The sequence below is a fragment of the Bos mutus genome, chromosome 24 (genome assembly GCF_027580195.1).
Source record: "Bos mutus isolate GX-2022 chromosome 24, NWIPB_WYAK_1.1, whole genome shotgun sequence".
NCBI lineage: Eukaryota > Metazoa > Chordata > Mammalia > Artiodactyla > Bovidae > Bos > Bos mutus.
Window position 1 is genome coordinate 55819761 of NC_091640.1, and position 24694 is coordinate 55844454.

Below are 24694 nucleotides of genomic sequence, written 5' to 3' on the forward strand. Positions count from 1 at the left end.
AGCACCCCAAGGGAGGCCACCCCCACCTTTTCATATCTACCCTGCCCATGCCCCAGACATCAAGGAACAGGAAATAAGCCATCCCTGTGTGTCTCTCCAAATCCCTGACCCCCGGAATCTATAAGCATAATAAAATGACTGGTGCTTGACACCAGAAAATTGGGGTGATTGGTTACACAGCAGTAGTAACTACAACAAAAAAAAATAAAATAATTCTCCTCTGACGGTGGGGCTTGTGGGAGATGGAGGGTAGAGATGTACTGAATTATGCCTTCATCAGAAAATAGTGAGTTTGTTTGAATGGTTGAATCTCATGTTTCCCAGAGTCACATCAGAGACCCAGAAACTTGAGGTCCCTCAAGGTACAGGAAAATCCCCTGGAATCGTAAAATTGTTTTAAATCTAGTTTAAAAATCTTGGTAAATTATACACAAAGGAATCCTCAGTCTCCTTGCCGTGATAGTGATGAACAGCAAACATCCACATCTCACCAGGCTTTTCCACTGTCATAGTTTCATGGAATCACCCAAGACCTCTGAAAAGCAGGCATTATTATTTTACAAATGAAGCCTGGAGACTATAGAAACTTCAACTCAGGTTCTGAACCCTAAAGCAACTTGAAGTCCCGAGTACTGACAATCCATCTCCCAGAGTTGTCTCTAAATAATAGCTATGCTGAGTAAAACGCCAAGTGATCTCAACAATCCACTTTCATGATATTTTAAGGCTACTGCCAAGAGCAATGTAGTCATAGAGGCAGCTTGGGGTAGTTACCCATGTGGGAGAGAATTGTCAGGGTGCCTGCGAAGCCCACGATCAGAAGTTCAGAGCGACAGGTCATAAATTTTCTTTATAAGAGAAAAGGCCAAGCAAAGGGTCATTTTAACAGCCATCCAGCATCTCCACCCTGCAGCCTGGGGTGAGCTGATACTGAATTTCATGCTTTGAGGCAGAATTGCATACCAAAAAAATATACTCTGATGAGTTTGTGTGCAGTTGGATAAAACTAAGAATTTGTTCAGATGTAAATTCAATGACCCCTAAGCTGATAACAGGGGCTTCCCAGGAGGCTCAGTAGTAAAGAACACTCCTGCCAATGCAGGAGACTTGGGTTCTATTCCTGGGTGGGAAGACCCCTGGAGACGGAAATGGCAACCCACCCCACAGACAGAGGAGCCTGAAGGGCTACAGTCTCTGCAGTCTTGAAGAGTTGGACCCAACTGAGCGACTAAAACAACAACAAAGCTGATATACTATGAAGGATGTTCATCAGGTAGCCTCAGTAAAAGCCGAGAGGACACCCAAAGGATGCTAAGCACGGCCAGGAGCTTGCTGATATCCCTGCAATGCGAGAAGGGAGGCCTTTCTGGCTGGTGTGATTCATGTCTACAAGGCAGTGACAAGAGTTGTCGTGTATAGTCAGTGCTCACCTGAGACAAATGGTCCTCACCAGGTTGCTAATCCACTTAAAATAATCAGCACCAGAGCATTAATTTGGCACCGTCCCCAAGATGCTACAAGGACCTGCCAGCTATCTTGAGAATATCAGTCACAGTAGAACCAGAACAACCCAGAAATCCAGAAGCTACAAAGAACCATCCTCTTTCTCAACTACAATCCTACCCTTTTTGAACTATAAGCAAAAGATCATTTAGCCCAAACTACAGACGTATCTGAAGAAACTTCTCTGTGACAGGTTAACTCGTAGGTCTGTAGAGCTCAGTCTTTAAGATAGAGACCTGAGTCTCTACCATGACCAGTTTCATGGCCTTGACCCACAGCCAGATAATTCCACTCCCAGTCTGGGGGAGAATGGATACATATATATACGTCTGGCTGATCGCTTTGCTGGGCACCCAAAACCGTCGCAATGTTGTTAATCAACTGTACTCCAATATAAAACAAAAAGTTTATTTTAAAAAAGATAATTCCACTCCCTGTACCTCAGTTTGTTTCCTTAACTCTAAAATGAAGATGCTAACGGTTTTCACCTCATATTAACATTGCAAGGAACAACAGCAACAACAACAAAAAATGGATGTAGAATACCTGGTTTAGAATAAATACTCAATTACATGCAACTATTATTGGTCTTTCCCAGGCCAAGAAAACAAATTCTGGCTGATCCAGGATTAAAATTCAGTTGTCAGGACTCTCTGGCTGAGCCTCACACCATGACACTCCATCAAAAAGAAGGGTATTTTCCCTCCTGAATCTCTTTGTCTATGTTCCAAACATTTGGGCTACTGACCAGCACCTCATAAGTTGAGTAAAATATAAACAACTTCAATATATCTCCATCTTTCTCCCAAATAAATCAAGTTTAGCAAGCTCTCCCATAACCCCATGTTGAATCCACAAAACTGTAGGCAGCTTCCTTTGGGACCAGCATTTTCTGGCTAATTAAGATGAATGTTGTATCGATGAAAGATTATTTTAAAATGGCACTGATAGTGTTTAGACATTGTCATAACATCAGCCGGTGGATCACTAATTTGCAAATTTTGCTAAAGATCTTGCCAATTAAAACCCCTTCTAGACACTCTCGAACACACTGACAGTGACAGCTGATAGACCACATGGTAAAGACATGATCACATTAAAATCACACAAGACTGTTCTCCTGGAAAGGCTGAGAGAAAGAGACGGGGGCATGTCCCCAAAGCGGGTGCCACTGAGTCGACCCAGCCAGACTGTCGGAAGAGGAAAGCAAATCTTTGGGTTTTATTTTACCCTCACTGTTTTCCAAAACAAACAGTGGAACTTCGCAATAAGTCTGCGGGAAATTATCATCCTGCAAAATTGTTTCCGTGTCTCTCTCTGTGAGACAAGCCAAGAGCAGTGAATCTCTGGACCGAGCTGAAATTCACTAAGACACAAGCCAACCTACCTGGGTTGGTGGGCATTAGCTTGGGGTCCTATGGGGACAGTTTACACCGCTCCAGGAGTGCTCAAAGGGGCAACAGTAGTCATCAGACTGTCTCTGGGAAGTTGTCCCAATTAACAACCACAGTGAATTCCTGTAAAAGTCAGTTTTACAAGCTCTGCCCAGCAGTGGGTCACTGGGGGAAATTGTCCAGATTTGGAAATTAAGGTATATGATAAGGCATGTATTTAAAAGGATAGATTTCATACATATAGCTCTAGTAGCTAACATTTCTTGAGTGCCTACCATGTGCATTATGTTATTTATTCCTTATCACAGTCCTCAAAGATCGGTGCTGGTATAATCCCCAGAAGACAGATGAGGAAATTAAGGCTCAGAGACACTGTAGATCTCATTCTTGTACACACAGTTGCCAAGCAGTAGAACTGGGATATAATGTCAGCCCCATGGGCTCCAGGATTGTGATGGTAAAATTCCATAGTGGATCTGGTCTTATTCTTCAGATTTGTGATTTACTCATACACTGGTCTATGAGACATAAGGGGTTTTTTTTTTCTGATGTCCTTGTGTAATATTTCTCTATTTAATGAGGTAATCAGGAATATATACAATTATATAAGTATACATACAGTTACTGTATGTATACATACAGTATACACACAGTAACATACAGTTACTGTACATAGACCTTTTACATAGAAACAGTGTGTACTAAAACTTTACATATACAGATTCACATTGACATATACACACCAGGCTTCCCATATGGCTCAGTGGTAAAGAAACCACCTGCTTGTGCAAGAGACCTGGGTTCAAAGCCTGGGTCGGGAAGATCCCCTGGAGAGGGAAATGTCAACACACTCCAGCATTCTTGCCTAGAAAATCCCATGGACAGAGGAGCCTGATGGGCTATAGCCTGCGGGATCACAAAGAGTTTAAGAATACAGATTCACAGTGACATATATACATTCAGTTCAGTTCAGTTCAGTCGCTCAGTCATGTCCGACTCTTTGCGACCCCACGAGTCACAGCACGCCAGGCCTCCCTGTCCATCACCAACTCCCAGAGTTCACCCAGACTCACATCCATCGAGTCAGTGATGCCATCTCATCCTCTGTCGTCCCCTTCTCCTCCTGCCCCTAATCCCTCCCAGCATCAGTCTTTTCCAGTGAGTCAACTCTTCACATGAGGTGGCCAAAGTACTGGACTTTCAGCTTTAGCATCATTCCTTCCAAAGAAATCCCAGGGCTAATCTCCTTCAGAATGGACTGGTTGGATCTCCTTGCAGTCCAAGGGACTCTCAAGAGTCTTCTCCAACACCACAGTTCAAAAGCATCAATTCTTCGGCACTCAGCCTTCTTAACAGTCCAACTCTCACATCCATACATGATCACAGGAAAAACCATAACCTTGAATAGACAAACCTTTGTTGGCAAAGTAATGTCTCTGCTTTTGAATATGCTATCTAGGTTGGTCATAACTTTCCTTCCAAGGAGTAAGCGTCTTTTAATTTCATGGCTGCAGTCACCATCTACAGTGATTTTGGAGCCCCCAAAAATAAAGTCTGACACTGTTTCCACTGTTTCCCCATCTATTTCCCATGAAGTGATGGGACCGGATGCCATTATCTTTGTTTTCTGAATGTTGAGCTTTAAGCCAACTTTTTCACTCTCCACTTTCACTTTCATCAAGAGGCTTTTGAGTTCCTCTTCACTTTCTGCCAGAAGGGTGGTGTCATCTGCATATCTGAGGTTATTAATATTTCTCCCAGCAATCTTGATTCCAGCTTGTGTTTCTTCCAGTCCAGCATTTCTCATGATGTACTCTGCATATAAGTTAATTAAGCAGGGTGACAATATATAGCCTTGAGGAGCTCCTTTTCCTATTTGGAACCAGTCTGTTGTTCCATGTCCAGTTCTAACTGTTGCTTCCTGACCTGCATACAAATTTCTCAAGAGGCAGGTCAGGTGGTCTGGTATTCCCATCTCTTTCAGAATTTTCCACAGTTTATTGTGATCCACACAGTCAAAGGCTTTGGCATAGTCAATAAAGCAGAAATAGATGTTTTTCTGGAACTCTCTTGCTTTTTCCATGATCCAGTGGATGTTGGCAATTTGATCTCTGGTTCCTCTGCCTTTTCTAAATCCAGCTTGAACATGAGGAAGTTCACGGTTCACATATTGCTGAAGCCTGGCTTGGAGAATTTTGAGCATTACTTTACTAGCATGTGAGATGAGTGCAATTGTGCGGTAGTTTTAGCCTTCTTTGGCATTGCCTTTCTTTGGGATTGGAATGAAAACTGACCTTTTCCAGTCCTGTGGCCACTGCTGAGTTTTCCAAATTTGCTGGCATATTGAGTGCATGTGTAAAACAGATAGCTAGTGGAAGTTGCTGTATAATATAGGGAGCCTAACCTTGCACTCTGTGACAATCTAGAGTGGACGGATGGGGTGGGAGGTGGGAGGGAGGCTCAAGAGGAGGGGATATATGTATATTTATGGCTGATTCGTGTTGTTGTATAGCAGAAACCAACACAACATTGTAAAGCAATTTGTCTCCAATTTTTAAAAATCATTTAGTGAGGGAAAATATAGAATACAGATTCAAAATATGCAAGTATTCATGGAGAACATGAAATAAAATGAGCTTATCAAACAAACTGATAAGTAAATAAGGTGATAAGAACAAACTGTTCTTCCAGTAATTATGCTTATATAATATGTTACCCTAAAATTTAGTGGCACTAAAAAAAACTGACTCAATGGACATGAGTTTGTGCAAACTCTGGGAGACAGTGAAGGACAGGGAAGCCTGGCGTGCTGCAGTCCGTGGGGTTGCAAGGAGTCGGACACGACTTGGTGACTGAACAACAGCAACAACAAAAAATCGCTCGTTAAGCCCACAGATTCTGAGGATCAGGTATTAGACAGAATAGGGTGGGAACAATTTGTCCTTGATCCATGATGTCTGAGTCTTCTGCTGGAAGACGTGAGACTAACGGCTAGTCACCAGAAAGCTCCATCACTCACATGTTTGGGGGCTGATGCTGAGAGTTAGGGGCCTCAGTTCCTGAGGCCACCCTCCAGGTGGGCACCTCCATGAGGTCTCTCTATGTGGATTCTCTCATAGCACAGGCACTGGGTTCTGAGGGCACACATCTTAAGAGACAGAAAACCAAGTGGAAGCTGTGTCGCCTTTGGGGACCCAGCCTTGGAAGTCTCACAGCCTTATTTCTATTCATCAGAAGCCAGTTGCTAAAGCCAGTCACTTTCACAGAAGAGGAATCAGACTCCGTCTCTTGCTGGGAGGAATGTCAAAGGTCTGGGGAAGGGCTTCCCTGGTGGCTCAGTGGTAAGGAGTCCGCCTGCCAATGCAGGAGACATGGGTATGATCCCTGATCCAGAAGATTCCACAAGCCACAGAGCAACTAAGTCTGTGCGCCACAGCTGTTGACCTGTGCTCTAGAGTCCGGGAGCCGCAACAACTGAGCCCACGTGCCCCCAAATACTGAAGCCTGTGCACCGTAGAGCCCGTGCTTGGCATCAAAAGAGGCCATCGCAGTGAGAGGCCTGCCCACTGCAACTAGAGCATGGCCTGCACAGCCACAAAGACCCAGCACAGCAAAAAAATAAATACAATTATTGTAAAAGAAGGTCTGGGGAAAAAAATTGAATCAGAAATATTATTATGGCCATTTTTGAAAAGTGAAGTATTTACCTATATTTCTTAATAAGAGAACAAATTACCTATACATAAAATATATGTTCAGATTAGAAGCATCCATTTATCTATAAACATTCTCATCTATTCTCCAAACTTATGGACAACATATTGGTTATAAACCATTAAAATATTTTTACATTCATATTTTACATATGTTGCAAAAAATAAACCCTCAGTGCATGCTACCTGAAACATTTGGCTGAAGAACCATATACTTGGTTCGAAGGCAATAAAATTACATTTGTCTTTAAATATTACACAGCAAAACATTTTATAAATTTAAATCAGCTTTTTCCTCTCTAAGAGTTGATGTGGTTTTATTGTATGTGTGTAAAGACCTTGGACTCTAGAGACCACTGGGGATCAAATTGTTCCTTCCACTGTCCCTGGATAAGTAAGACTGGGTCTAAATCATCCTGAAGTCTTTACTGTTTTATCTATTAACATCTTAAGTAGAAGAACAATATGACCTAATACTTCCCACTAGACCAAGAGACAGGCAGGGTGCATTCTATGGTTTCAAGACGTTTGGGGTTTTTCCAGAGATCTTTCTGTTATTGATTTCTAATTTAATTCCATCATGGTCAGAGAACACACTTTGAATGACTTGAACACATTTTAAAATTTGTTTTAAAGCTCTGAATATGATACATGTTCTATGTACACTTGAGAAGAATTGTATTCTGATGTTTTGGGGTGGAGTGTTCTGTAAGTGTCAATTAAGTCATGTTCGTTGAACAAGTGTTCAAGTTTTCTGTATCCTTACTGACTGTCAGTTTTCTTGTTCCATCTGTTATTGAGAGAACAGTATTAAAAGTCTCTGACTATAATTGTGAATTTATCTATTTCTCCTTGAAATACTACAGGTTTTTGCTTCGTGCATTTTGAAGTTCTGTTATTAGGAGAATGATGTTGAGAGTCATTATGCTCTCCTTAACCTTATGTGCAGTGCAGGCGGTTCTTTACAGCTGAGCCACCAGGGAACTCCAACCATTTTAAAGCTAAAAGGCCTAAACGATGCAGATAAAAGGTAGACGTTATCAGACTGAATTTAAAACAAACACCCTGCGTTTGTGTTGTATGTGTTAGTCACTCAATAGTGTCTGACTCTTTGTGACCCCATGGACTGTAACCCACTAAGCTCCTCTGTCCGTGGAGTTCTCTGGGCAAGAATACTGGACTGGGTTGCCATTCCCTTTTCCAGGGGATCTTCTGTAAAGATGATGGCTCAGCTGTAAAGAACCTTATGACTCCTTTATGAAACGACCATTTTTATGGTGGTAGTGGTGTATAGGTGCTAAGTCGTGTCTGGCTCCTTGCGACTCCATGGACTGTAACTCCCCAGGCTTCTCTGTCCATAGGATTTCCCAAGCAAGAATACTGAAGTGGGTTGCCATTTCCTTCTCCAGGGGATCTTTCTGACCCAGGGATTGAACCTTTCATTGGCAGGCGAATTTTTTTACCCCTGAGCCATCAGGGAAGCCCAACCATTTTATACCTGATAATATTCTTTACTATGATGTCTACTTTGTTTGACATTCACACAACTACCTCAACTTTCTTTTAATTAGTGTTAGCATTTTTTAGCGCTAATGTTAAAACCAGGCTTCCTTGGTGGCTCAGACAGTAAAGAATCTGCCTGCAGTGCAGGAGACCTGGGTTTGATCCCTGGGTCAGGAAGATCCCCTGGAAAAGGGAATGGCAACCCGCTCCAGTGATCTTGCCTGGAGAATTCTGTGGACAAAGGAGCCTGGTGGGCTACAGTTCACAGGATCCCAAAGAGTCGGACATGACTGAGCACAAAGCAGTTGAAATGATTAGGTTTGACTCTATTTTCTTGTAATTTATTTTTCAGTCTGTCCTTTGTCCTATTTTCTCTGCCTACTTTTGGACAAATTCTTTCATGAATTAAGGGTGGGTTTTCACTTATACTATAAAGGATAAATATTTCTGAACCTACATAAAAATCCATGCATTCATTAGAAAAGACAGTGATATTTACCAAGCCTGATTATTTCATTTAAATACAAGATGTAGATTCAGGAAGATCATCAGCTTGTAGAGCTCATTCACATGATCTCTGACAATGATTCTAAAGAAACAAAGCAGTATCTTTCATCCTGACAAGTAATTATAACTGAAAACAGATATTCAGTAGTTCCTATTTAATACATTTTCTCAGATCTTGAAAAAGAAAAGAAAGATCTTTTTCTTTTCATCGCAGGACCTGATTCCAGACTTAAGCTGTTTCTTAAGTTGAAATCTGAAGCTTTTCCCCTAAGCACTTGTGAAAATGAGTCTTAAACATAGCAAGAAAAAGTGAAAGTGTTAGTCACTCAGTCATTTCCGCTTCTTTGTGACCCTATAGACTGTAGCCCGCCAGGCTCCTCTGTCCATGGAATTATCCATGCAAGAATACTGGAGTGGGGATCCAGTATTTTCTCCAGGGGACCTTCCCCACCCAGGGATGGAACCTGGGTCTCCTGCATCGCAGGCAGATTCTTAATTGTCTGAGCCACCTGGGAAGCCCAGGCAAGGTTAGTGAGCAAAGCCAGTGGACTTGTGTTCTAGACGTATCTGTTCCAAAAACCTGTAGTGTGAGACCTTTAACTACTTACTCCTTTGATGTTCAACTTGATTTCTTCATCTGCAAAAATGCCAGCATTGGATTATATATGCTCTCTTTCAGCTCTAACAGTATATGAGCACACACTTTTCTTACCATTCAGTCGCCTCGGCGGTGGTGATTTAGTTGCTCAGTCATGTCTGACTCTCTGTGGCCCCATGGATCATAGCCCACAAGATTCCTCTGTCTGTGGGATCTTCCAGGCAAGAGTACTGGAGTGAGTTGCCGTTTCCTTCTCCTGGAGATCTTTCTGACCTAGGGATTGAACCTGGATCTCCTGCTTTGTAGGTGGTCTCCTGCATTGCAGGCAGACTCTTTACAACTGAGCCACCAGGGAAGCCTGGATTATGCCCAGTTATTTGGGCTCACATTTGAAAGGCCTTCAGGGGCTTATTATTTGCAAATTAGTCACTTCAGGATGAGGATCAAGAAAACTGTTCCAGCTCTGAGATATAAATTGATTGCACAATGGAAGTATGGGAGCTATGAGAGAAGATAGAGTGACTGCAGAGTGTGTTTGTGCAGCCTGAGGTCCAGTTGCAGTGGAGTGACCAGCTGTTTGGTGCCCACTTACACACAGACATTTAATTTGTGTGTTCTCTCAGAGATTCCTAACCAAAAGACATTTCCAGACTGAGTAATTACAGATTGCTTTTCTGTGCAATCCCCACTCTTAAGCTAAGACTGGGACTCAGCTCGCTCCTGTCCTGAGCTACAGAGAGGCCAGGTTGAGCTCCCTCAAGACTCTTTCCAACCACCCATGGACATGAAGGGCACACGTGGAGTGCTAAGACTCTTTGGGTACCTTTATTCAATACTATGAGCTGAGCAGGTTCTCTGGAGGAGAGACATTTTAGCAATGTCAATCTACAGTCCAACTGTTTCTGGAACATTCCATGATCAACATCATTTCAGTTCAGTTCAGTCACTCAGTTGTGTCCGACTCTTTGCGACCCCATGAACCGAAGCATGCCAGGCTTTCCATCCATCACCAACTCCCGAAGCTTGCTCAAACTCATGTCCATCAAGTCGGTGATGCCATCCAACCATCTCCTCCTCTGTCATCCCCTTTTCCTCTTGCCTTCACTCTTTCCCAGCATGAGGGTCTTTTCCAATTAGTCAGTTCTTCACATCAGGTGGCCAAAGTATTGGAGTTTCAGCTTCAGCATCAATCCTTCCAACGAATATTCAGGACTGATTTCTTTTAGGATTGACTGGTTGGATCTCCTTGCAGTCCAAGAGACTCTCAAGAATCCTCTCCAACACATCATTTCAGCAGTAACTCAGACTCTAACCATCTCAAGGAGGCAGTCTTTCAAAACTTTGTAACATTTTTTCAAGTTTCAAAATTTAGTATAGCCAAAATGTCTCAGGTAGTCTAGAAGTTAATCTTCAAGTTTACACAGATCTTCCAAATTCCAAAACTTCCGGCGGGAATAGAGGTTCCAAAAGATGGAGGCCACTACCAGCCCATCTAATATCCCTTAGGGTTTACTGATCTCTCCGTATTTCCTTAATCAGTCCTTGCCTCATTCCCATTTGTGGCATATCAAACACTATTTCACGTGGGGCTCATTCTGACTCTGGTCTCCAAAATTATGTTTATTTTTCAGTTATTCTTTGATTCTGGTGACTTATTAAGGTCTTAATGAAAAGAATGACTTGATGGGTGTCAAAGGAGTTTCCAGTGAAGGGCTGCCAAGGATTGGCTTGATTTCAGGGGACTGTCTCTGAAAATAACAGAGAAGAATTGAGTTCTGTAATTAAATTTCTAGGTGCCTGAGCTTATATAAGCCTCCAAAAATGATAAGATGAACCCAGTATAGGTGATTAGTTAAGGCTATTAGCAGTTCAAGCTAAAGAATATAATAACTCAGGATCAAAGAGATTTTGATTATAAAGCAAATGATAAAATAAGATCTCTGGCAATGTGAGTGTGTGTGTGAAATTGTTGTGTATGAGTTAAACAGGTTTGTAGCACTCATTTTTAAAAAAAGAATTAACTCTTTACTGCTTATAGCCCTTTTAAAATCAAATCAATTTTTCAGCTAAATACAACTGCAACCATTAAATCAATTTAGTAAAAATGAACAATTTTCATCAGGTTATACATACTAAAAAATAAATTTTTTGTTGTTGTTAATAGGGTAAAAAGATATTTATATTTTTGGCACAATGGAGGATTATTTTAGCCTTCATCGTTATTATATTTCCTTTTTAACAGTGAACTTTTTCAATAACTTTTTCTCCCCTTGGGTGGCTTGTGGGATCTTAGTTCCCCTACCAGAAATGTAACCCACGCTCCCTGCAGTAGAAGTGCAGAGTCCAAACCACTGGACTGCCGGAGAATTCTTTTAACAGAGAACTTTTTAAAACCACGAATCCATTATTTTGATGGGAACTCATTTTTAAAGATCTTAGCTAGTACATCAAGATGGAATTTACTTCTGGGCCCCGTTTTACCACCATTTTACTGGGTGCCTCCCATACATAGGTGAAGATGACATCATGTTTCATTAGAATAACTCTTTTTAGACATACCCTTATATCTGGGTATCATTCAGACCCCCAGAAAGTCATCACACCAGGTATTGTGAAATCTTTTTCTTTTCACAGTCTTGATTATAGATTGTGTATAAAGAAATGAATGCTCTTTCACAAAGAAATTTCTTTCTTGTCATTTCTCTGCTTCAAAGATCCTTCTCCTCAAGACTTTCTCCCTTCTTCTCCCACCTCTTCCCAAAGTCAGTCAATTCTGCCTTTATCTCCTATTACAGGTTCTTTTAACTCAACTTTCCCAAACCCACACATGGCGTCCAGGCTCTGAAGGTTCATCCTGCTCTCCAAGAATATTCATCAAAGCATGTTACCCACAAATGTTCATCTCCAACAGGTGCAGGGAAGTGAAGGAGGGGGTGTTTATCTCTTCACACATAAGACTTGTTAGGATCTTAGCTTGACATCTAGTTTGTAAGCACACACATTGGAGACAATTAAGAGACACTGAGGGGCTTCCCTGGTGGCTCAGATGGTGAAGAATCTGCAATGCAGAAGACCAGGTTCGATCCCTGGGTCAGGAAGACCCCCTGGAGAAGGAAATGGTTACCCACTTCAGGATTCTTACCTGGAGAGTTCCACGGACAGAGGAGACTGGCGGGCTATGGGTCCATGGGGCTGCAAAGAGTCGGACATCCCTGAACGACTAAAACACACAAAGATACACGTGTGACACTGACGGGCAGCACACGTCCAAATGCAAAGCACAGACAGTGTAGATTAAGGGCAGCCTCCGGGAGGACCTCAAAGCTGGTTTGTGAAGAGACTAGGACCAGGAGGACTCAGAAGGGCAGACAAAAGAGAGGAAAACGTTGTTGGGAGTAGAGAGGGTCTTAAGAGGACAGAGGTGCAGAGATGAGCATGGACCGCTAGGTTCTGATTAGAACGGGCAGTATGTCCAAAGTCATGGCGAGTTAGCCCTGAGGTCCTAACCCAGCAGGCCCTTGTGCCAAAGACATGGGACAGGCTAAGCTGGATGACTACCACAGGGTGGCCTGTGCAGTGACGCCTGCTGTGAGAGCCTGGTTATCAAACAAGGTGAAGTTTCAGTCAGAGGGCAGCTGAGATCAAAACTGGAAGTGACAAAGATGGGCACTAAGCCAAGATGACTACTTCATATGAGCCCTGAAGTCAGCTTGACGGTCAAGAGAATAAGAACAACTTGTGGGTGGGTCAGTGGTTCTATATGCTAAGACCAATTTGGGGTCCAGGTGAGATTTCCCTTGTACAACAGTGCATACTGCCAGCTGCAACAAAGCTCTCAAAGCTGGTGTTCTAGGCCGAGTGCCTCACAAAACAGGAGCAGCAATTTAACACAGTAATTTCCTCAGTAAAATGAGGTCATTGGAGTTTTCTTGAGTAGAGGTGTCAAACAAAGAGTGCAATGGCTTTTGAAAACTGGGTCTGGGACTTCTCTGGCGGTCCAATCATCAAGACTTCACCTTCCAATGCAGGAGGTGTGGGTGTGAGCCCTGGTCATAGAGCCAACACCCCACATGCCTCAAACAGCCAAAAAAAAACAAAACTATAAAACAGAAGCAATATCCTAACAAATTCAATAAAGACTTTAAGAATGATCCACACCAAAAAAACCTTAAAAAAAATTCTTTTTAATTAAAGAAAAAACTGTGATTTGATGTTCACAGTATGGATCATATACCAAGAATAAATGAATAGTTAAATAAAAATATATTCAGTTAAAAGTTAGATGAAGTTATTTATCCATTTATTTATTCAGTGAATATTTGTTCATTGCCTACTATTTGTCCCACACTATTTGGTGAGCAAAGCGGATCCAGTCCTGACTTCATGGAGGAATAAACTAATGAGGAAGGGAACATTAAGCAATTAATGACACACATTACAAATCATAGCACTGTGAAGAAAAGATCCAGGGAATCACGAGAGGTTATAACAAGGGAGATGTGAGGTCAAGGACTTGATAATGTGCAGCTCATTGTGATCCTAAGAAGGTCAGTGTGGCTGCCATAAGGAGGGCAAAGACTGAGATGGGTTGAAAATGAAAAGATGGAAGGAGGGAGTGAGGAAGGGAAAGAAGGAGCCAGGGAGACATAATTAAATAAAACAGATCAAACGCCTGCCTTATCAGCGGAAGAGATGCCCCGTGGGCAGGCACAGCACTTGAGCAGGAGACCAGGGCTGGGGCTGTCAGATAGGACTAACGGGCATAGACGCCACCCTGGTCATCACCACCAAAGGACAGGGTGTCGAGAGAGCCCGCAGCCTGAGCAAACGCCCCCTGTTGGGAAGCGTGGGCAAAGAACAGAATTCGGAGGAATCCAGAAAAGAAATAGGCAGAGGTCTGCATTGGAGAGAATAAGCTTTTAGGTTGACAAGATGATTAGACAAGGTTGTAATCCAGGTCTGTTACCTTTTAGGAGACAAAAAAGCTTTCACTGTTTTTAATCAAAGACACTAGAGAAAAGGGTCACAAGGCCCACTGACTGAGCTAAGAGAGTCCAGGGCAGCCCACCCTGAGCTGGGAACAGGTGGGTGGGGGCAGGGGAAGACAACCTTATGAGGCTTGACCCATGGGGGTGCCAGCCAAGGACGGTTGAGAGACGGAGTGAACAAAGAGACAAATGCACAGAAGTCTGAAGGCCACTAGGTTAGAGAAAAAGGAGGCATCTCCTTCATGCATGCCAGCCATTCCTGTTTAGAAAGGAAAAGACACTCAATATTTAATATCTGTGGACAGCTTTCTACTTTCAATTTCTCAAAGGACTCATTAAAAACAAACAAATAAACAAACCTCTGAGGACTTCCCTGGCATTCCAGTGGCTGAGACTGCATGCTTCCACTTCAGGGTGCGCAGGTTTGATCTCTGGTCGGGGAACTAAGATCCTGCATAGCAAGCAATGTGATCCAAAAAAAAAAAAAAAAAATTAACAAGAAAAAAAGTCCTCTGAGTCTCCTCTCCAGTCCCTTCCTCCTTTATTTTCCACTTTAGAATCTTTTTTAGCAGATAGTTCTTTTCACTGCACTGAGGTGGATTTCAAAACTAAGCAAAACTTAAAACACAAAAAAGAAAAACTATCTTCTGCTAGTAATGATTATGTTCCTTTTTATTATTAAAGGTGCAATGAAAAGAATTTGTGTTTTTCCCTTTTGTATAAATAAATAATAAACATGGTATTTGATACTCTGATTTTCCATATAGAGTGACACTGGAAATGTAATTAGCTGTATGTTTTTTAACAAATTGGCCTGACTGTAATGGCAACTAACAGATTCTAAAATGGAATTTGAGTGGAAGAGGACATAGGTATTCCATTCATCTACCATTTATAAAGCACTTGCTGTGGGTCAGGCATCACTGAAACTTTAATAAAGTGTTGTAGCTCCTACAAAATGACTGTTGGCCAAAACACTGAGAATAGAGTAATTTCTAGTGATTTTAAAAGGGGAGGAAGGAGGGAAGGAAAAAGTGGGGAGGGTAGGATGACCATTTTCTAGATGACTCTTCGTGTTGTATCCTGATAGCCATAGTCATAAGCATACCATTACTGGTTAAGGTTGATTATGGTTTCAGTGATGATGATGATGACAAATATAACCTTTCCCTCAATCCCCAAGCGGTATTTCAACAGGAAATATCATCATTTCCAATTTGTAGGTAAGAGGAAAAAAGACATTAAAATTTTGGTGGCAACCATTTTGTCTAGGATATTTGTCATCCAAAGGAAGAGGAAATAAGTAAAATCCACAAAACTTTGGAAAATGTCCAGTAACATCACTTTAAGACCTGGGAATTACCTTTGTAAAAGAAATACTCTCCCTTGGCCCCCTGCCCACCATTTGGCTCCTTCCGTATCGTGGTTAAATGATGCATATTCTAGTTAAATTTTGGCATCAGTCTTACAACAAAACATGGTGTCTCTTGATTTTCCACATTCTGATTACAATACCCCATCAAATTGTCACCTTTTCAGTGCTAACAAGATCAAACATTAAACTGTTGTGTGTGAAGAACCAGAGCTTCCTACTGAAGATATTTGCAGGCTATAACCCAACCCATATTATTGGACGCCCATATTATTCTGGTGAAGTGTGAGCAGCTCAGCTCCACGAAAGGGCCTCCCACCCAGAAACAGGGGCACCCTGCAAGCATCATGTGTGGATGGGGCTGGAGCGTGGGTCATGGCAGCAGACAGGGTGCAAAGGAAGAACAGTGTTGCTAAAGCCCACACCCTTGGTAATGCCAGAATGCCCTACACTATGGACTGTGCTCCCCTAGATTCACATATTGGAGCCCTAACTCCCAATGTGATGGTATTTGGAGATGGAGCCTTTGGGAGGTTAAGCTGAGATAAGGTTATGATGGTGGGGACCCTTGTCATGGGATTAGTTCCCTTGTAAGAAGAGACACCGTGTGAGATGTTGGACCATAAAGAAGGCTGAGTGCCAAAGAATTGATGCTTTCGAACTTTGGTGCTGGAGAAGACTTTTGAGAGTCCCTTGGACAGAAAGGAGGTCGGACCAGTCAATCCTAAAGGAAATCGATCCTGAATATTCATTGGAAGGACTGATCATAAAGCTGAAGCTCCAATACTTTGGCCACCTGATGCGAAGAGCCGACTCATTGGGAAAGACTCTGATGCTGGGAAAGATTCAGGGCAGGAGGAGAGGGGATGATAGAGGATGAGGTGGTTGGATGGCATCACTGACTCAATGGACATGAATTTGAGCAAACTCTAGGAGATGGTGAAGGACAGGGAAATCTGGCGGGCTGCAGTCCATGGGGTCACAGAGTCGGACACGACTGAGCAACTGAACAGCAAGAAGAGACACCAGAGAGCTGGGAGCTTGCTGACCCTCTCTCTGCGTCTCTATCTCTCTCTTTCTGCCACGTGACCACACAAGGAGGATGTCTGTGTCTGCAACTGAGAAAGAGCGTCTCAGAAGAACCTGATCATGCTGTCACACTGATCTTGAACTTCCAGCCTAAGAACTATGAGAAAATACATCTTGTATTGTTCAAACCACTTGGGTTATGGTATTTTGTTTTGGAAACCTGAGCAAATTAAGACACCATAAAAGCCAACTATCCTGCAAACACTGCCCTACACATAGTAAGTGTTCAATAAATGTAAATAATTATGTTTACTCATAGTAAACCTTTTCTTCCTAATTGATTGGAGAACAATTCAGTGGCTACATATTTTCACTTCAGTAAGCAGTTAAGAAAGCTCACTTTGCCAGTGTCATTTTGAGAATAAATTGCCAGCCACCAAGAATGCTTAAATGACAAAGTATTTCTACTCTGGTGTCTTCAGAATATTCCTGTGGAATAGGCTCCAATAAGTATTATTGTTCCCTGTTTCCAGATATGGAAACTTTGGCACAGGTTTGGTTAAAGTCACATAGGGAGTCGTAACTTATCACAACAATAAGCAATATCTTCTGACTGTAAGCCTAGATTTCTAATCCATAAACAGAATAATAAACTATCTATAAAAAATGGGTGATAACTATATAGAATTTTAATAGCAAGTTTTGATTATATATACTCAACATGGCAAAATTAATTATATTAATGTCCCCAAGTACCTTAGAATGAATAGTAAATCAAATCACCATGTGGAAGACACAGAGGCATGTGCTGAGAATGTGGAATGAGCTGTTAGTTACAGACCCTTTTCAGCTGGAGAGAAAGAGCAAAAAAAAGCTCACATTAAAAGATAACTTTTTAAAAGGGGGGAACAAGAGGTCTATTACACCACAAAGCCTTATATAACATCCAGACTAGGAGTCAGCAAACTTCCTGTGAAGGACCACATAGTAAATATCTCTGTTTCTGGAGCCATTCACTCTCTTTCGCAACTATTCAACTCAGCCATAATAGCCTTGTAGTGACTCAAAAGCAGTCCCAGACAGTGAAAGGGCTTCCCTGGTGGCTCAGCTGGTAAAGAATCCACCTGCGATGCAGGAGACCTAGGTTTGATCCCTGGGTTGGGAAGATCCCCTGGAGAAGGGAATGGCTACCGTCCAGTATTGTGGCCTGGAGAATTCCATGGACTGTATAGTCCGTGGGGTTGCAAAGAGTCGGATACCACTGAGCGATGTGTTCCAATTAAACTTTATTTACAAAAACAGATGACACCCAAGGGCCATAAGTTGTTGATGATTGATCTAGATAATAGCTTAGCTATGTAACTTTTAATAACTCTTAATTATGTAATTTTCATTTTCCTCATAATTAAAGTCTATTCTTAATTATTCATTATTTATTTTGAATAGGTGATGACAATCTCAGTGCAAAGATGCAAGATGCTCCAAAGGTCACTCAATGAAAAGTAAAAGCCTCCCCACTCCCTTTCCCGTTTTCTACCCTTCTTCCCTCCGGTCCCTGCCCACCTCCAGCTTCTTCTCCTCAAATGCAACCACTTGAGTTCACTTCCTTTGGATCGTCCCAGGGATGTTCTAAAGCTCTGTCAATCACGGCGGCTTTCACAAATATAAACCTGGTTTAATCCTCACTACAGCTCCATGAATAGGGAGATTACCTGTTATTTTCTCCATTTTGAAAATGAGGAAACAGAGAGATTCAGAAAAGCCAAGTTACTTACCCAAGGCCATAGAGTTAATAACTAGGGCTCAAATCCATATTTTTGGATACAGCATATCTCCTCCAAAAGAGTGGCTGCTTAAAATCATGCATCTTCCAAACTGTGAACTAAGGTTGGATTTTTTGTTGAAAGAGAATGATGGAACGAGGTTATGTGGTAAGTAGAGCCTCAATCACAAAAGCTGCTGTCTGCCTTCCTTTTCTTACCCTCCACATCCCTCCAGGATATCTTCTTTCCTTCTCTAGACAACAATGTAATATTAGGTGTGCATTGTCTATGCCTGGAGAAGGAAATGGCAACCCACTCCAGTACTTTTGCCTGGAAAATTCCATGGATGGAGGAGGCTGGTCGGCTACAGTCCATGGGGTCACTAAGAGTCGGACATGACTGAGCGACTTCACTTTCCTTCTTTCTATAGTTCCTTTTGGAGAAGGAAATGGCAACCCACTCCAGTGTTCTTGCCTGGAGAATCCCATGGACGGAGGGGCCTGGTGGGCTACAGTCTATGGGGTTGCAAAGAGTCGGACACGACTAAGCAACTAACACACACACGTCGTCTATGCCATGGGGAGAAAAATACATCCCATTGGCAAGTACCAGTATCATCCACTGCAGAAGGTCAGAAAACCTCTGGGGTTTTCCACGTCAGTTGTAAACACTCCTCTCTCCTCCTTCTCTCTTTCCAATCAAGCACTCATGATCGTACTTTTTCTTTTTTGGCCACACTCCGTGGCATGTGGGATCCCTCTTTCCCCAACCAGGACTGAATCCTTGCCTCCTGCGTCGGAAGCTGAAGTCTTAACCACTGGGCCACAAGGGAAGTCCTCAGTACTTTCTCTTAATACTTTTTTATTTTCTTCCCTCTCTAGTGACCTGTCTGTGCAACACACCAACATATCTGCATGCCTTCTCTGTTAGGCATGCAAGACTCTGGACATTCTTTAAGAATGTCAGACTGGCCCTCATTCCAAGAAGATCCTATGACAACTGTGGCAAAATTCACTCTCTGTCCCCCCAGTTACAAAGCTCTTATGGTCTGAAATTGATTGTTCTAGTTGTATTATCTATAATATTGTGTACTTTTTCATGAGCAGAATATTGAAAAGAATATATCTTAAAATAAAAAATATACCCCCATACTCAGACTATATGGAATTCATATAATAAGTGTTTGATAAATATTGTTAAATAAATAAAGAAGTGCATGAAATTCTTATACCTTCAGTTAGGAAAATACATTCAGCATCCACAGTTCTCTTCCATGGTGTAGTTGAGTACTTTGTTCTCTTCACCAGCATCTTGTCTGTGAGGTCATAGGAGATATACCTCCAGCCTTAGGACCAAGGATGGATGATTACCTGTACTCTGGTTGGCTTTACTCTTTTGGCCACTGTGAATTGTGTGGCTATTGAGCATGTCTTTTAGTGGAGGATGCTTTCTTAATCTTAAATCTTACCCAGAATCCACACCATTTAAAACAGATAAACTTAAAACTCTTCTGGCTGAGCAAGGGGGCAGAAGGAACTTTTCTCTTGGCCTGGCCTCACCTGCTGTACCTACTTTTTGTGACTCCGAGGAAACCAAGGGCTTCATGGGACAATATTTGATGGCTCTGACTCTCTCTCTTTCTCTGCATTGGCCACTAGAAATTTGGCCCACTTCTAGATAATGCAGCGGACCATGACTTATTAAACTCATTTTTGGCTTTATTTAACCTTTCTTACTATTTTACCTCTGTCCTATGTTATTCATTACTTGTTATTTATATATATATATATATTTTTTGTAAGGCATCTGAAATTATTTCCAACACTGGCATAGGAAAGTTGGATGGATGTCTAGATAAATCTCTACGAAAGTAGCTTTATTACTACAATATCAATTGACAAGAAAGGTACACAGCACTAGTGAAAATTTTTCAGTGATCAACCCTTGTACATAAAAACAGTAGAAAACTTCTCAATAATCAACAGTTGTACATAAAAACAGTAGAAACTCTTCATAGAATTTACCACTCTTCTCTCATAGGAGAGACCCACTTGGCACCACGGTGGCTGACTTTAGCATTTCAATGACCAGGGTGGAGCCAGAGAAACCCATGGCACAAACCACATACATAAATGTTAATGTGACACAGAGAAAGAAGCATTAAAAGAATTCCTCTTAAAAATTACTGTTAAATAGCTAAAATCTTCCCATTGCTTCATAGAATATTGGTGAAAGCTGTTCAAACTGGGAAGCCAGTGTCCTTGATGATAAAAATCAACTCATATATCTGTTCTTAATAGGGGGAGAAGTAAAATGTTAGTCCAAATCAGTAGTGGGTATTCTATTCATTTCAATTTGTTCTCATACAGTATTTGTTCTTGGCAGATTTATTTCCTTAATAACTTTCCTTGATCCTCATATTAACATCGACTTGTATTGGCTTTATCTGCCTAATGCTGTTACAGTTGTTTGTCCTTTCAGTTTGCGAAGATCTTGGCACCTAAACTTTCCCAGACTCACTTGCTGATGTCTATATAAAGTTCAGGATCAATGGTTTTCAATGGTTCTTACATGAGTGAATCGAAATACCGATTAAAGACTGGTAATGGAATTGCAAACTTGCCTGTGGATCTCAGAGCAATTCACCAAGCATCATTATATGATCTTAAAATGTTGAGGGCAAGTGATTGAGTCTGCATTTGCACTTGGAGTGTGAAACCTAGGGCCCGTTTCTCTTACTGCGCTATGCCCCACCAAGCTGACGATAACCCTGGGAACTCTTGAGGAATCAGCATGGGACTGGCAGAAACTCTGCACTGCAGGTGGCTCGGGGCTGAGCGAGTTTCTGGAGATGGAGCCCGGCCCTGCAGTCATCCCACCAGGAGTCACACAGCAGATTGGGCGCTTTCAGAGACTCGCACCTTCCCGTTGACCTAATTGGTGTTCTTTCAGGCCCAACCAATGTTTCACATTTTTGAACTATTGACCTGGATCCTGCCCATTCAAAAACCCCACTCTATCCCTGCCCAGGTAGAGATGAAAGGAGAACGGGATCAATTTCACCCACCGATTCAGGAAAATATACCAGACCTGAGACTCTGCCTTCTCCTAATAACTGAGGCAGAACTCTCCCTTTAAACTTTTAGTTGCCTTTCTCTTCAATAACACTAAGTTGTTCCTTTCTGAGTGTAAAAGCATTTATCTGAATATAAAGCTTGAAAACACACAAAAGCACAAAGATAAGGAATATTTAAATACACATAATTCCACCACCCAGAAGTAAGCAGTTAGCATTCTTTAAATATTTCCTTCTAGTCTTTTTTTCCATGCAATTTACATATAAACACATATAACTTAGCAGAAGCGTAACCATATATGTTGTGCATGACGTTTTGGCTTTTGCATTTAACAATGCATCCATGAATAGTTTTGCAGGTAAATAAATATTCTTTAAAACATGATTTCTAAGGGTTTCACAATAGTCCATCATGAATTATAATTTAATTTATTAAATCATTCTACCATTGAAAGTTAAGACCATTCCAAGTTTTTACTGTTTACAAATAATGCTGCTGAATATCTTTGCATGAAAGCTGTTATATACATATATCTCTGATTGTTTCCCTAGGGGCCCATGGAATTGATGGCCTAAAGGCCATGAACATTGTAATCTTTGATGCACATTTCTTAGTTGGGCCATTTTCCCTCTCAAAAGACCATGCCAAGACATTGTCTGATCCGCAGAGCATAAGCATTCCCCACATAGTCTTTTGTTACTTCTCCTCCACGCAAGCTTCTCTTAAGTTCATTTTAACATAATTTTTCCTGGATAGAAATATTGCCGGGGGTGGCATGTGGTATTCAGAACACAGAGCGATTTCTACCAAACATTTGAAGACAAGCAAAACTGAATTTGGGTCCTTTCTCTATTTAGGGAGCTTTAGGAAAATCAAAAGCTTTGGTCGGGAGAATTTACCCATGATTTTGTCTTGCCCCATAATTCCCTATGATCAAGAAACAACCAAACACAAACTGGTTTTCGTGCACAAAGAGAATCAAGCCAAATGAATAATCTGTAAAAATAACTTGATAAGGTTTTTCCCTCGGCTACTAAAGAGGACAGTTTGCTTATTTTTCAACCTGTGTAAATGGCTCAAAGTTTCTATTTTCCCCAGACTGTCACGAAAAGGGTTCATTATGCTTCGCACATATACTTCTACACTTTGCTGTGAAAGTCAATATTTATTGCACTCTTTTCTGCATTTCTTAATGGAACATGTGTGTGATTATTGAATAAACATGAATGCACTGAGTTTTGCAACACTTCTTCTCCAATAATTTGTGAAGACTTCTTCACTCGTCTAACTCAAAACAGATTTATTTTTCTAATAAGATTTTGCAAGCTCTTCGTCCATAGTCTCCACTAGATTTATTTCATTTTCAAAATATAAACTGCTGCACCTGGGCTGCAATTTTTTTTGATCCTTCCAAATGGTTTGTAATGGTTGCTGGTGCAGAGCAACGGTATTCATGCTCGCCAGATGTCCTGTAGCTCATGCATTACTGTTTGGCTCAATATTTCTCGGTCTGCTTCTTCCATCTCTCTCTTCCTGACCACATTCTTGGGTTTTATTTTATCCTCATTTGCACATCATGCAAGAGACCATCTCAGCTGAATAAAGAATTCTTTGAAAGATTTCATATAGAGACGGAAAATCTAATAAAACTCTGTTGAGAACGTTTATTATGCTTAATGTAACTATTATTTAATCTGGATGGAGCATTCCTTTTGGTAGCCCTAGCTTTGAAGAACCTCTATGTGATATTGACTTCTCTCCTAAGGCATCTTGAGTGCATTATTCCTTAATCATTTCTCTCCATGAATCCAGTGGTTCAATAACTAAGAATTCAGAGACCATTAAAAGAAAGCTTCAATTTTGAATTTTCAAAATGTTATTAGATTTACATATTTATAGTCTTTCTTTTTCTAATGAGCTCAAAATATTTCATAAGCAACAAAATTCTCTTCAATGTCCAATATTGTACTGTTCCAAAAAATGCCCCCCAGACCTTCCTGTATCTCATTATAATAAAGTAAATCCATAATAGTAAATGCAGACATTGACAATACACATGGTCTTGAAAAATTTACAAAGTAGTCAATATGCTCATTGTTATTAGCATTTTTCTTACTAAAGTAATGGTGTTTTTAAGCGTGGAAGTTTGGTCTGATGATTAAGCAGTCTTTTCATAGAGATATCAACCTGTATATAATATAATGATATATTGCTATCATTAGTAACCCCACCTAAAAAACACACTAGCTTTGCCAACAGAAGGGAAATCAATCCACGTTATTTACTCCACTAGGTTAAGTGCATGCCTGAATTTATTATTTCCAACAATGGCCCTTGCCCTGATACCAGAAAAATAACTCATATGATAGCCATCCATTTGACATCACTATGTGGATGATTGATAAGCAACTCAATAATTTATCCAAAAATACCCTTGATTTACCCCTCAGACCAATTTCTTCTCCAATCTTTCCCATCTCAGCAAATGACACAAATGTCTGCTCAAACCAAAACCCCCAGGGCCATCTTTGTTTCAATTCAACACCAAGTCCTGTTGACACTACCTGTAAAATGTATGCCAAGCTGGTCACTTTCTCTCCCTCTCCACTGGTGCCATCTTGGGCTAAGCCACCATCATATCCCACCTGAAATTCAGGAAGCCCTCCATGGGCTTCTCTTCATTTCCACTCTTGATTCCTGCAATCAGTTCACTTCAGGGTGAAGCGTAAACCAGCACAAGAAAGTCCCGTGTCAACCTTGCACGGATGCCCCATTACACTCAGCACAGAGCCCAGGCTCCACCATGGCCTGCAAGGCCCTCCGTGAACAGACTCCGCCTCCCCCTATAACCACATCTCATACCACCGTCCCTTTACTGTCTATCGTCTACAGCTCCTGACCTTTTGTTCCTCAAACATGCCAAGCACATTCCTCTCCCGGAGTTTCTTCTTTCCTGCTTCTCCGCATGGAACTCTCTCCCATGCTTTATCTTCGTGTGACTGACTGAGCTCATCGCATCTCAGCACAAACATCATGTCCTTGGAGAGGCTGTCCTTGACCTCCCCCATTCTGTCTCTCTCACATCACCCTCTTTATTTCCTTCCAGACAATTTTCTCTCTTTAAAATCATCTTCTTGGGGATTTCCCTTGTGGTCCAGTGGTTAAGACTTCACCTGTGAGACTGTGGGTTCAATCCTTGGTCAGGGAGCCAAGATCCCACATGCCTCAGGGCCAAAAAACCAGAAAC

At 41.5% G+C, this 24694-nt stretch overlaps 1 long non-coding RNA gene across 1 annotated transcript; it reads right to left on the bottom strand.

Annotated features, from left to right (window-relative positions):
- Positions 1 to 10066: 10066 nt before the first annotated feature.
- Positions 10067 to 24441, bottom strand: LOC138985443 (uncharacterized). The gene is made up of 3 exons (XR_011462506.1): positions 24348 to 24441; positions 14566 to 14657; positions 10067 to 10966 (listed from the first exon to the last, which is right to left on the bottom strand). It is a non-coding gene; the product is annotated as an uncharacterized lncRNA (long non-coding RNA).
- Positions 24442 to 24694: the final 253 nt, after the last annotated feature.